The sequence below is a fragment of the Macaca mulatta genome, chromosome 10 (assembly GCF_049350105.2).
Source record: "Macaca mulatta isolate MMU2019108-1 chromosome 10, T2T-MMU8v2.0, whole genome shotgun sequence".
NCBI classification, from domain to species: Eukaryota; Metazoa; Chordata; class Mammalia; order Primates; family Cercopithecidae; genus Macaca; species Macaca mulatta.
This window is the reverse complement of record NC_133415.1, coordinates 14,290,455-14,304,497: the sequence shown is the minus strand read 5'-3', so window position 1 is coordinate 14,304,497 and position 14,043 is coordinate 14,290,455. Positions and strand designations below refer to the sequence as shown.

The following is a 14,043-nucleotide window of genomic DNA, read 5'->3' as shown; positions in this document are numbered from 1 at the left end:
TGCATCTAGTCAAATTTCCACTTTCTTTCCTAATTGAGGTAGGAGGCAGGGCTCGACTCAAGACCAGATTGAGGACTAGCAGAAATGGGGACGAGGTGAAAGCACCTCTCCACAAGACATGCTCACCAGTGCCATGTCAGTTTACAGTTGCCATGGCAACACCCGGAGGTTACCACCCCTTCCCTAGCAACAGCCCAGAAACTACCACCCTTTTTCTAGAAAGTTCTGAATACCTCACCCCTTAATTTGCATGTGATTAAAAGTGGGTATAAACTGCGGAATTGCCCCTGAGCTGCTGCTCTCAGCACACTGCCTGTCCGGTAGTCCTACTCTGCAGGAGTAATCACGGAGCTGCAACACTGCCGCCTCCATAAAGCTGTTTTCTTCCACCATTGGCTCACCATGGAATTCTTTCCTGAGAGAAGCCAAGAACCTTCCAAAGCTAAACCCCAATTTGGAGGCTCACCTGCCCTGCATCCTAATGACTTGTGTTTTTTGAGTGAATCTTACTTAAAAATTTCTTTCCTTCTCCCAATTTCATGAAGATGAATATCTTCATTTTCTTTTAAAGTTTTGCTTTTCATAAATAGGTCTTGTCAGGTGCGGTAGCTCATGCCTGCAATCCCAGCACTTTGGGAGACTAAGGCACACAGGTCACCTGAGCCCAGGAGTTTGAAACCAGTTTGTGTAATATGGTGAAACCCCATCTCTACAAAAAATTCAAAAATTAGACAGATGTGTTGGCACATGCCTGTAGCCCTAGTTACTCAGGAGGCTAAGGTGGGCAGATCACTTGAGCCTGGGAGGTCTATGCTGCAGTGAGCCATGATCACACCACTGTACTCCAGCCTGGGCAACAGAGTGAGACCCTGTCTCAAAAAAGAAGAAAGAAAATAAATACGAGTAGGTCTTTACACACATCAGACGGAATTTAGGGTGTAGTGAGATTATTGACTGTTTTTAGTTTTTGTGTGATATGTTGGGTTTTTTTGTTTTTTTGTTTTTGTTTTTTTTGGAGACCGAGTCTCACTCTGTCGCCCAGGCTGGAGTGCAGTGGCGTGATCCCAGCACACTGCAACCTCTGCCTCCCAGATTCAAGCGATTCTCCTGCCTCAGCCTCCCGAGTAGCTGGGATTGCAGGCACCTGCCACCACACCCAGCTACTTTTGTATATTTAGTAGAGATGGGGCTTCACCATGTTAGCCAGGCTGATCTCAAACTCCCAAGCTCTGGTGATCTGCCCGCCTCAGCCTCCCAAAGTGCTAGGATTACAGGCATGAGCCACCGCACCCGGCCTGTGTGATATGTATTTAACATCATTTGAGTAGCTCTGCCTGCTTTTTGCCCAGTAAGCTGTGGTTGAGCCAGCTCGCATCTCACAGTTCTTGCATTGCTATAAATATCTGGAAATGGGTAATTTACTAAGAAAAGAGGTTGAATTGGCTCACGGTATCACAGGCCACACAGGAAGCATGGTGGCATCTGCTTCTGGGGAGGCCTCGTGGTGGAATGCAAAGTGGTAACAGGCATCTTACATGGCAGGGACAGGACCAAGGGGGCGAGAGGTGCCCCACACTTTCAAACAACCAGATCTCACAAAAACTTACTCACTATACAGTACCCAAGGGGGATGGTGCTAAACCATTCATGCAAACTCCGCCCCCATGATCCAATCACCTCCCACCAGGCCCTACTTCCAGTGTTGGAGATTACAATTTGACATGAGATTTAGATGGGAACACAGATCCAAACCATATCACAGGCCAAGAGTCTATAACTGCATGAGTCTTTTCCTAGCCTCTCCGTGTATTGGCCTCTTGGTCCACCCTCAAGTCAGTAAAACACTGCCTCAATTACTACAGCAATTTTCTTTTTCTTTTTGAGACGGAGTTTCGCTCCTATTGCCCAGGCTGGAGTGCAATGGCACCATCTTGGGTCTAGGCAACTCCACCTCCCAGGTTCAAGTGATTCTCCTGCCTCAGCATTCCAAATAGCTGGGATTACAGGTGCCTGCCACCACAGGCAGCTAATTTTGTATTTTTAGTAGAGACGGGGTTTCACTATGTTGGCCAGGCGGGTCTCGAACTCCTGATCTCAGGTGATCCGCCCGCCTCGGCCTCCCAAAGTGCTGGGATTACTTACAGGCGTGAGCCACCGCACCCGGCCAACTACTGAAGTTCTATATCAGGTCTTTAGACCCAGCAGGGCAAATCATCCACTCTTGAACTTTTTCAAAACTGTTATCATTACCACTGACTCTTTGCTCTTTCATATAAAGTTTACAATAAGCTTGTCAAGTTCCAAAAAAAAACTGTGTGAGGATTCTGATTAGAACTGTATTCAATTTCTAGAGCAATTTGGGGAGAATTGACATCTTTATAATATTGAGTCTTCCTGTCCATTAACATGGTATATTGCTTCTTTATAACTTTCAATAAGGTTTTATAATTTCTCCCCAGAAATGTCACGCACATTTTTCAAAAGATTCATTCCTCGATACCTTATTACTTTCAGTGCCATTATAACTAATATTTTTTAAATTGAATTTTCTATTTGTTGCCCATATGTAGGGAGAATGTCACATTTTGCATATTGAACTTATATAGAAATCTGGATGGAAATTCTCATTCTAATTCATGTAAAGATTTTGCTACTCACAAGTCTACGGCTGTCTTTATAGACAATCTTATCATTTATGGAAAGTGACAGTTTTATTTCTTCCCTCCCAATTTTTATAACATTAATTCCTTGGCTTGTCTAGATCTTTTATTACAGGGCTGAAGGGAATCAGTGCTGGCAGGCATCCTTGTCTTATTTCTGATTTTAAAGAGACAGTTTCTAATATTTCCCCATTGAACCTGATGTCTACTGCAGGCTTTTGGCAAATATTATTGTCAGTAAAAGAAGTTTCCCTACTATTCTTAGAAACAGCAGTTTTGTTTTATCATTATTAAGGGTTTAATTCGATTGAATGTCTTTTTCTGTATCCATGGAAATATTGTCAATTATATTAATACATTTTCTGATGTCCAATTCTCCTTGCATTCCCAGATAAGCCGAATTTAGTTAACCTGGGGACTATTGCTGACTATCCCTAAGCAACCATTCTCTGCTTCTTTTTAATAACAGAGATCCCAGAATTGGGGCAAGCCACACGCTCACCCAGTTAAAGACATTTCTCAGTCTCCTTTGCAGCAGAGTTGGCCCTGTGATCATGTCTGGGGGAAAAAGGTACAAATGGAAGTGATGTCAGCAACTCCTGCATCATCTCCCTGGAAGCTAAACCATTTATCCTGCACAGCATTTTCCCTCTCCCCACGGAGTAGGAAATAAAAACTCCAGAGCAATCCTAGAACCATGTGGGGACAATGCAGAGCTGGACCACTCAGCTCGAGACCTGAGAGAGAAACACACTTTTGCTTCTTTAAGCCACTGTGTTTTCAGGTCTTTTTGTTACAGCAGCTTCACTCATACCCTCACTCAGTCAGTCATGATGCATTGCCTTTTGTGTATTGCTGGCTTGAAATTGCCAATATTTGCATGTAGGGTGGGGAGATTGGCCAGTAATTTTCCTTTCTTATATTGTCTTTGACTTTTGTTGTTGTTGTTGTTATTGTTGCCAAGGTTATACTAGTTTCATTATGAGAGTTGATAATATTATCTTTTTCTATTTTTAGAGAAGTTTGGATAATATTACATTATGTCTCCCTTAAATATTTTATAAAATTTATAAAGCCATCTGTGTCTGGACCTAGTTTCAGAATTATGGGGGTTGGTAGGGACAGGGGTAGATTTTAAACTACCAATTCAGTTTCTTTAAGGGATATAGGACTATTTGGAATTCCTATTACTATTTTTTTTTTTTTTTTTTGAGACAGAGTCTCACTCTGTCACGCAGGCTGGAGTGCAGTGGCAGGACCTCAGCTCTCTGCCACCTCCACCTCCTGGATTCCAGCGATTCTCCCTCAGCCTCACAAGTAGCTGGTACTACAGGCATGCGCCACCAGGCCCGGCTAATTTTTGTGTTTTTAGTAGAGATGGGGTTTCACTATGTTGGCCAGGATGGTCTCCTGAGCTCAAGCAATCTACCCGCCATGGCCTCCCAAAGTGCTGGGATTACAGGCATGAGCCACTGTGCCTGGCCACTATTACTTCTTGAGTCATCCTTTACATATTTTTCTGGAAAGTTGCCCATTTTGCTTGGGTTTTCAAATTCATTAGTATAAACCTGTTCATAGTACTATTTTATATCTTTTAAATCTCTCCTAATTTCTGTTATCTCCCTTCTTTTCATCCTATATTGATTATTTATGCCTTCAAACTTTGTTCTTAATCAATTGCTCCCCAAGTTCATTAATTTTACTCATCTTTTCAAAGAGCCCAATTTTGGCCTTGTTAATCCTTTTTACTATACATTTGTTTCCCATTTAATTAATTTCTATTCTTTATTGTTTCTTTTCTTTCTTTTGCTTTGTTCTGATGTTCTTACTTTACTTCTTGATTTTGAATGCTTAGTTCATGAATTCTTTTAGTCTCATTTTGTTCCTAATACAAGTTCTTAAGGCAATACAACTTAAGCTGCGACCTGCAGTTGCTTTTCTTTTAATTGCGGTAAAATAGACATAACATAAAATGTACCACAACCCACAATTTTGATACGTAATATTTTATTATGTTTTAGTTCTAAATATTTTTAAACTTTCGTTACGATTTCCATTCCGCTCAATGAGTCATTGGAAAGTGTGTTGTTAATTTCCAAGAGTTGGGGAAAGAGGCTGTTATCTCGTTTTCTTACCTCGTGGTACTGAAGACAAAGAATACGGACGGTGTCACACTGACTCCTTTTAATGTGTTGAGACTTGCTTTATGACCTATGGTGAGTGTTATTTTCATAAATGTGTCTATAGTCAGTGTTCCCTATATGTTTAATAAATCAAAGGTGTTCATTGCATTGTTTAGACTTTCGTATCATTACAAATGAATTTATATTTACCTTGCTTTTATTTATCTGCTCTTGAGAAGAGGAGGTTAAACCTCCCTCTATGGAGGTGAATTTTTCAATTCTCCTTGTCATTCTGTCACTTTTTATTTTTGTTTTTAAACCCTTAGGTTATGTCATCAAATGCATGCAGCTTTGGAATTATTAGATCATGCTAAAATTTTAACCTTTTATTGAAATAGCAGCCAACATTTGAAAAACCTTTACTATATTCCAAGATCTGACACAGAGCTAGCACTCAGTAAAATGTGGTAGAAATAAGAAAAAGAAAGAAAGAGAGAGAATAAACAAAGAGAAAGAGAGAAAGAAAGAGAGAAAGAGAGAAAGAGAGAAAAAGAAAGAAAGAAAGAAAGAAAGAAAGAAAGAAAGAAAGAAAGAAAGAAAGAAAGAAAGAAAGAAAGAAAGAAAGAAAGAAAGAAAGGAAGGAAGGAAGGAAGGAAGGAAGGAAGGAAGGAAGGAAGGAAGGAAGGAAGGAAGGAAGGAAGGAAGGAAGGAAGGGAAAGAAAGCAAAAGAGAGAAAGGAAGGAAGGAAGGAAGGAAGGAAGGAAGGAAGGAAGGAAGGAAGGAAGGAAGGAAGGAAGGAAGGAAGGAAGGATTGAGGGGGTGCCCAGGATGTCTTTGGCTGGCACCCTGGAGTCAGAGCTGGGAAATATTTGCATCCAGGTCCACTCTGCCTTGGGGGTCATCCTGTATTCAGTGTCACAACCAAGAGAGGTGACAGAGAGGGCTGGCCAGCTCTGGGAAGTCCCCAGGGGCTGGAGTCGAGTCCCCAGCCTGACAGGGTTTTCCCAGAGTGACTGGGCTCTGAGGTCAAATTCCTAGGAGCTGATGGAACTCCCGCTGATTACCCCTACCCAATCCCCAAACCAGCTCCCTGAGTTGACCACGCCAGGCCGCTCTTCAGTTCCAGTCACCTCCCTACCTCTGGGAGGGGATTTTCTCCTAGAAGATCCCCCATGAAGAATGCAGGTCCCTGTCTCCATCAGGGACTTTCCTGATGAGAAAACCAGGATTCTGCCCCCAAAGCCAGGTTCTGTGCCCCAGACACACCCAGATACTGAACAGAACCAAGTTCCCATTGCCCCACACCCCAGGTCCCAGGAGGCCCTCCCAGCAGGCCCCACAGGCCACTCTCTGACTGACGGGCTGATGAGAGCTGCCCCTCCCATCCCTGAGCAGGTGCACTCCACCACCACCACCCTTGCTTCCTATACCTGTGCCTCAGGCCTCGGTCTCAGTCCCTTCTCTGTACACCCTCTGAGGTCGCCTCAGTCAGGCTGGTTCCTAGATCTCTCTCCACTGCCTACTGGAGATGCCTCCTACCCCCACCTGGGACACCCCATCGTCCTCTTGAATCCAACAGTCTCTCCTATCCCAGTACAATACAATCATCCCAGCCCCCTAAACTGGAACCTAGACGGCAAACATTTTCAAAGTTGTTAAAGTTTTTTTTGTTACATTTACATATTTTCATACTGCTTTTGAATGGGTAATGCATCCCATGGTCCAAAATTCAGAAGGCACAGGTCCACCTTGCAGCCCATCTGCACTCATTTCCCCTTCCAGAGGCCACCTCTGTCACTGATGTATCTATGTCCCTCCAGAGCTGTTCCAGTGGAAGCATTCTCCACTTCCTGTCTCTCATCCCAAGCTGTCCTGTACCTTGTTAGTTTCCAGTAACTATTTACTTTGAAGTTTGTCCCACATTAGTTGACAGAGAACTTCCTCTATATGAACAGGAGTCCATTGTGTAGACTTGCTAGAATTAATTTGATTAGTTCCTGTTGAAGGAAGGATAGGATTCCCTGCCTTCTCCTAACATGGCAAAGCTGCCACGAATAACAGTGCACACATGCCATTTCGCCCAGACACAAGTATCTGAAAGCAGCCTTCCCCAACAGGGGGTTTGCTGGGTGACAGAATGCATGCATCAGTGTCAAATTGCCCTCCACTGGGGTTCTATCCATCCATCCTCCTGCCAGCGGTGTGTAGGAAAACTGGCTTCCCCACGAATATGGTGTTTTGGGCAACGTTCTTATTTATGACACCCCAGTAGGCAATAAATGACATTGCACTTGAGTTTTGATGTGCATTTCTTTTCGTAGGATAGGCATCTTTTTGGAAGGTTAAAAGCCATCTGTGGCCAGGCGCCATGGCTCATGTCTGTAATCCCAGCACTTTGGATCGCTTGAGACCAGGAGTTTGAGACTTGGCTGGCCAACATGGTGAAACCCCATCTCTACTAAAAATACAAAAATTAGCCAGGCGTGGTGGTGGGCGCCTGTAATCCTAGCTACTTGGGAGGCTGAGGGAGGAGAATCGCTTGAACCTGGGAGGTGGAGATTGCAGTGAGTGGAGATCGCGCCACTGCACTCCAGCCTGGGCGACAGAGAGAAACTCCACCTCAAAAAACAACAACAACAAAAACCATTTGTATTTTCTTTTCCTGTAAACTGTGTTTTCCTACCTTTTGCCTATTTTCTTAATAGGTGTTGGTCTTTTTCACTGATTTCCATGTTAGGGGAACTCACTTCTGGTCTGTCACAAGTTACAGCCATGTGTTCCCAGATGGCCACTGGCACTTTGGCTTAACGGATGGTGACTTGAGTCACGTGGAATTCTGCATATTTAAATAGTTTGGTTAATCAATCTTCTCTCTTATGGTTTCTGGGTTCTTTGTGATTTTTAGAAAGGTCTTTGCCGCTCTGAAATTACATTTTTCAAACAGTTCACTATCGTTTCTTCTTACAGTTTTGTGGTTTCATTTGTTACACTGAATTATTTGACATGACTCATTATCCCGTTGCACAATGTAAGGTAGATTCAACTTTATAGTTTTCCAGATGGCAACTATAAACTAAAAATACAATTATAAGCCCCCCAACTGACTAAACGGACCATTTCTTGGCCAAAGGGACCTCAGAAAAACTTTTATTTTATTTATTTACTTTTTTTTTTTAATTTTTTTGAGACGGAGTCTCGCTCTGTCACCCAGGCTGCAGTGGCACTATCTCGGCTCACTGTAACCTCTGACTCCCAGGTTCAAATGATTCTCCTGCCTCAGCCTCCTGAGTAGCTGGGATTACAGGCACCCACCACCACCACGCCCAGCTAATTTTGCATTTTAGTAGAGACGGGGTTTCACCATGTTGGCCAGGCTGGTCTCGGACTCCTGACCTCAAGTGACGCCCCTGCCTCTGCCTCCCAAAGTGCTGGAATTACAGGCATGAGCCACTGCACCCGGCACAGGAAAACTTTTAAAACTGAGATCCCAGCCGTGATGAAAGGGGAGGTCAGACACGCCTCATTATATACCTCCCTTTCGCAGTTTAGACACAACTGACCACAGTAATGTTAAAACAGAATCATAAATTTAAACGAGAACCATCAGATGGACAGAACAGACAATACCAGATTATAACCAGGACCTCAAGCCCTGCCAGGCAAAGGTGAGGTCACACACCCCACACTTAAACCGTAAACTCTGTTCCGTCTGCCACAAGGTGCTTCTTCTGCGCTAGCAGTTAAACAAGCACTGCCTCGAGATAAGCCAGATGAAAACAATCCCAGCTCATCCAGGGCCCCTACACTGAGCAACTGAGCCCCAGCTCCAGGCCCTAATTCCAGCCTTCATTGGAGAAGAGACTGATTTCAGTAACTTTCTCCAGATCAGAAGACCACAGACCATGGACCAGTTCTGGCCGGTTTACAGAAGTTCCGCACCTGTGTTCTGAAGACCTTTAGTGGTATAGGACCTCAGTGTAATGCATTTAAATGTTAAGTTTCCACCCCAAAGTGAACATGGGTCATATATTTCATGCATGTTTGTTCAATATGCATCCGTCAGGGTCACCTTTATGAATATGCATAGCTCCTCCTGTAGCCTGTTGAATATGTATGTTTAGCCAACTCCTTTAGCATAAGGCTCCTGCCCCAACCCCTCCTCTTTTGAAGTGCCTGTCTCCGGCCCTGCCACATGCCATGTGCAGGATGGCCACCTTGCAGGCTGTAACTCTTTAAAGAAATAAAATCTCCTTTCTAAATATATAAATTGTGGGGTTTTGTTTGTTTGTTTTGTTTTTTTCAGTTAACAGTACCTATTGACCAACACAATTTACCTGGATGTATATTCCTCCAGCAAGGCTCATACAAAACCTGGGCATGGATTTAAAGCTAGCTCCGGGCTGGGCGGTGCTCTTGGTGCTTTTCCTCTCGGCAGCCTCTGCCACTCTCAGGGCCCCGTGACTCCTCTCTCTCAAACATTTCATGATCGTCCACCTTCTCTGGCCTTCCACCTTGAAGGTTTTTTCAGAACTTTGCGTTTCTCCCTGGTAATGTAGAGATGCGTTAGTGCCGGGAGAGGGCGCTGCGAGATTTCCAGATTGCACACGGCATCCTGTTTTCCCCGTTGCCCTGGAACAAAGCCCCCTCACTTTCCTACCCAACCAAATCCTCTTCCTCCTCCAAGACTGGGCATTGGGGTGCACCCCTTTAGGCCCTCAGCAGTCACCACTCACCCCCTCCCTTTCTTAGCCTACCCCAACCTTATCGTGGAAGGGTAGGAACAGAGTCCCAGCCCCAGCTTGCCTGTCCACCTTCAGGTACCAAACACCCCGAGGTCTGCACCCGCCATTGCTCTAGGCCAGCGGTCCCCAACCTTTTAGGCACTAGGGACTGGTTTCGTGGAAGACCATTTTTCCATGGATTTGGGGGGATACTTTTGGGATGATTCAAGCACATTTATTGTGCACTTTATTTCTATTATTATTTCATTATAATACATAATGAAATTATTACACAACTCACCATCATGTAGAATCGGTGGGAGCCCTGAGCTTGTTTTCCTCCAACTAGACAGTCCCATCTGGGGGTGACGGGAGACAGTGACAGATCATCATCAGGCATTAGATTCTCATCAGGAGCCTGCAACCCAGATCCCTCGTATGCGCAGTTCACAATGGGGTTCGTGCTCCTATGAGAATCTTATGCCACCACTGATCTGACAGGAGAAGGAGCTCAGGCAATAATGCGAGCAACGGGGAGCAGCTGTAAATACAGATGAAGCTTCGCTGGGGACCTCTACACTAGTCCACAGAGGCAGGGAGACGTGGTGCGGCTTCTCCTCTCCAAACAATGCACCCTTCGGTCCCCATTTCATCTCATCTCCCATGGGCAGGTCTTGGACAGGTCTTGGGCAGGGCTTGATTCTCACTCAAAAAATCACCCTCCCTTCCCTACGGCCCTGCAGCTCCTGCCTTTCTCCTCCAGCCCTGGCCACAGGTGTTCATCCTCCAGCCCTGGCCACAGGTGTCCATCCTCCAGCTCTGGCCACAGGTGTCCATCCTCCAGCCCTGGCCACAGGTGTCCATCCTCAAGCCCTGGGTGGGCCAGGGGCTTCTGATGCTGGGCATCTGGACATGGAGACTGGAGGAAAAGGCTCCTTGAATAGTCTTGGAGAAGGGTGGAGAAGAGTGGCCCCCGCCAGCAAGTCCCCTGTCAGGCCAGCACGCCATTGTTAACAAGCTCGCTCTGGGTCCGTTTCTCTGGGTAAATGGCAATGTACAAATACAAGTCCCTGCCCCCAGAGAGCTCACATTCCAGTTGGGAGACAGACAATAAACAAGCTAGCAACAAGTATAATCATAATGACAGGTGGTGAAAGCGCCATGAAAAAAATACAAAAAACTAGCCTGGCGAGGTGGCGGGCGCCTGTAGTCCCAGCTACTTGGAAGGCTGAGGCAGGAGAATGGCATAAACCCGGGAAGCGGAGCTTGCAGTGAGCTGAGATCCGGCCACTGCACTTCCGCCTGGGTGACAGAGCGAGACTCCGTCTCAAAAAAAAAAAAAAAAGAAAAAAGAAAAAAGAAAAAAGAACCAAGTAGCCTTCACTCACACACTTTGGATTTCTTCTGGGTGTGAGCAGAAAAACCGGCAAATCCAGATCAAGAAGGCACCCTCTGGTGGCCATGTGAGGAACAGTCCACAGTGACACTAGCGGGGAAGCTGGGAGACCTGGCGGGGCCATGGCAGTGTCTAGGCAAGGGGAGGGAGGCTTGGGCCAGGGAGGTGACGGTGGGAAGTGTAAGAAGTGGCTGGACGGAGAGTTGGTACTGTAGAGCCTTTAGAACTTGCTGAGGGAGTCAAGAGTGATGCTGGGTTTCATTCTTAGCACCTTGGCAGATGGAGGCACCATTTAACTAGGAGAGGGTGGTCGCGGGAGGAGCGGGCTTGCAGCATCCAGGAATCAAGCTTCTGTCCTGGACGTTTTGGGTGAGAAGCCTGTTGGACATGGAGCTGTTGAGTGTTTGGATAGAAGATTCTGGGAAAGGGGAAGGGTCCAGGCTGGAGGCATGAGCATGGACTTGTCCCAATGTAGATGGCATTTGCTATTGACCGAGTGTCTACATCCCTGAGAATTTATATATTGAATTCATATGTCGAAAACTAATTCCCGCATGATGGCATTTGGAGGAGAAGCCTTTGGGAGATGATTAGGTCATTATGGAAGAGCCCTCGTAAGTGGGCTTATCACCTTTATAATACAGGTCCCTAGAGCTAACTGGCCCCTTCCACCACGTAAGGATGCAGTGACAAGATCGCCATCTATGAACCAGAAAGCAGGTCTCACCGGACATTGAATCTGCCAGCACCATGGTCTTGGACTCCCCAGGTTCTAGAACTCTGAGAAATGAGTTTTGGGGGTTGTTTTGTTTTGTTTTTTGAGACACTGTCTCACTCTGTCGCCCAGGCTGGAGTGCAGTGGCAAGATCTCAGCTCACTGCAACCTCCGCCTCCCGGGTTCAAGTGATTCTTCACTTCAGCCTCCCCAGTAGCTGAGATTACAGGCATACGCTACACCAACCTGCCTTGCTAATTTTTTTGGTAGAGACGGGGTTTCACTGTGTTGGCCAGGCTGGTCTCAAACTCCTGACCTCAGGTGATCTGCCTGCCTCAGCCTCCCAATAGTGCTGGGATTACAGGCACGAGCCACCAGCACCTGGCTGTTTCTGTTGTTCATAAACCACCCAGTCTATGGCACCCAGTTATAGCAGCCAGAACAGACTAAGACAGTATTTATTTCTGTTTGTTTGTGTGAAATGCTATGATGTTTGGGATTTACTTTTTCTCCCAACTGCACCTTTATTAAGGTATAGTTGGCAAATAAAAAACGCATCTATTGGCCGGGTGCAGTGGCTCACGCCTGTAATCCCAATACTTTGGGAGGCTGAGACAGGTGGATCATCTGAGGTCAGGGGTTCAAGACCAGCCCGTCCAACATGGTGAAACCCCATCTCCACTAAAAATAAAAAAATTAGCTGGGCATGGTAGTGGGCATCTGTAATTCGGTAGGCTGAGGCAGGAGAATCACTTGAACCCAGGAGGCGGAGGTTGCAGTGAGCCGAAATCACACCATTGCACTCCAGCCTGGGCAACAAAAGAAAGACTCCATCTTAAAAATAAATAGCTAAATAAATAAATAAATAATGCATCTGTTTAGGGGGTACAATGTGATCTTTTGATATATGTATACATAGTGAAGTGATTCTATCAAGCTAATTAACATGCTTATTAACTCATATAATTTTTTTTGTGATGATAACATATAAGATAGACTCCCTTAGCAATTTTCACTTATATAGCCCATTATTTTTCATTATAGTCCCATGATGTACAAGAAATCACCAGGACCTATTAACCCTGTCTAAAGGAAACTCTGTATCCTTTGACCAACATCTCTCCACTTCCACCCTCCACCCCACCCCTGCCAACCACCATTCTACTCTCTGCGCTTCTCTGAGTTCAATTTTTTTTAGATTCTGCATATAAAAGAAGTCATGCAGTATTTGTCGTTTTGTGCTTGGCTTACTTTACTTAGTATAATGTCTTCCAGCCTCATCTATGTTGTCACGAATAATGATATTTATTTCTTTTTTTTTTTTTTTTTTAGATGGCGTCTTCCTCTGTCACCTCGGCTGGAATGCAGTGGCACTATCTTGGCTCACTGCAACCTCCACCTCCTGGGTTTAAGCAATTCTTCGGCCTCAGCCTCCCAAGTAGCTGGGATTACAGGCATGCACCACCACATTGGGCTAATTTTTGTATTTTTTAGTAGCGTTGAGGTTTCACCATCTTGGCCAGGCTGGTCTCGAACTCCTGACCTCAGGCAATCCACCTGCCTCTACCTCTCAGCCACTGTGCCTGGCCTTATTTCATTATTGTTTATGGCTGAAGAATATTCCACTGTGTATATGTACCACATTTTCTCTATCCATTCATCCACTGATAGAAGCTCAGGTTGCTCCCGTAGCTTGGCTATTATGAATAATGCTGCAATGAGCACGAGCATGCAGATATCTCTTCAATATTTTATTTCCTTTGGATATATACCCAGAAGTGGGATAGCTAGATCATATGGTAGTTTTATTTTTAGTTTTTTGAGGAAACTCCATACTGTTTTTCATAATGGCTGTACTAAGTGACATTCCCACCAACAGTATACAAGGGTTCCCTTTTCTCTGTGTCCTAGGCAACACTTGTTATCTTTTGCCTTTTTGATAACAGTCATTCTAATAGGCAAGGTCATATCTCATTCTGGTTTTAATTTGCATTTCCCTGATGATTAGTGATGTTGAACATTTTTCATATATCTGTTGGACGTTTGTATGTCTTCTTTGTAGAAATGTCTATTCATGTCATCTGCTCATTTTTTAATCAGGTTATTTGTTTTCTTGCTATTAAGTTGTTTGAGTTTCTTATATATTCTGGATATTAAACCCTTATCAGATTATGATTTGCAAATATTTTCAACCATTCCACAGGTTGTTTCTTCACTATGCTGATTGTTTCTTTTGCTGTGCAGCTTTTTATTGTGATGCAATACCACTTGCTTATTTTTGCTTTTGTTGCCTGTGTTTTGGGGTTATAGCCAAAAAAATTATGGCTCCCAATGCCAAGCAGCTTTTTTCCTATTTTCTTCTAGTAGTTTTACAGTTTCAAGTCTTACGTTTAAGCTTTGTGTTGATATTGTATATGATGTGAGGTAA

The 14,043-nt window shown here is 44.6% G+C and overlaps 1 protein-coding gene across 1 annotated transcript in view; it reads right to left on the bottom strand.

Annotated features, from left to right (window-relative positions):
- The window catches only part of RAC2 (Rac family small GTPase 2), a gene marked incomplete in the record, with an annotated part of 52,020 nt that overhangs the window by 24,358 nt on the left and 13,619 nt on the right, over window positions 1-14,043 (bottom strand). Inside the window, 1 exon segment of the mRNA NM_001261377.1 lies at window positions 11,932-11,945.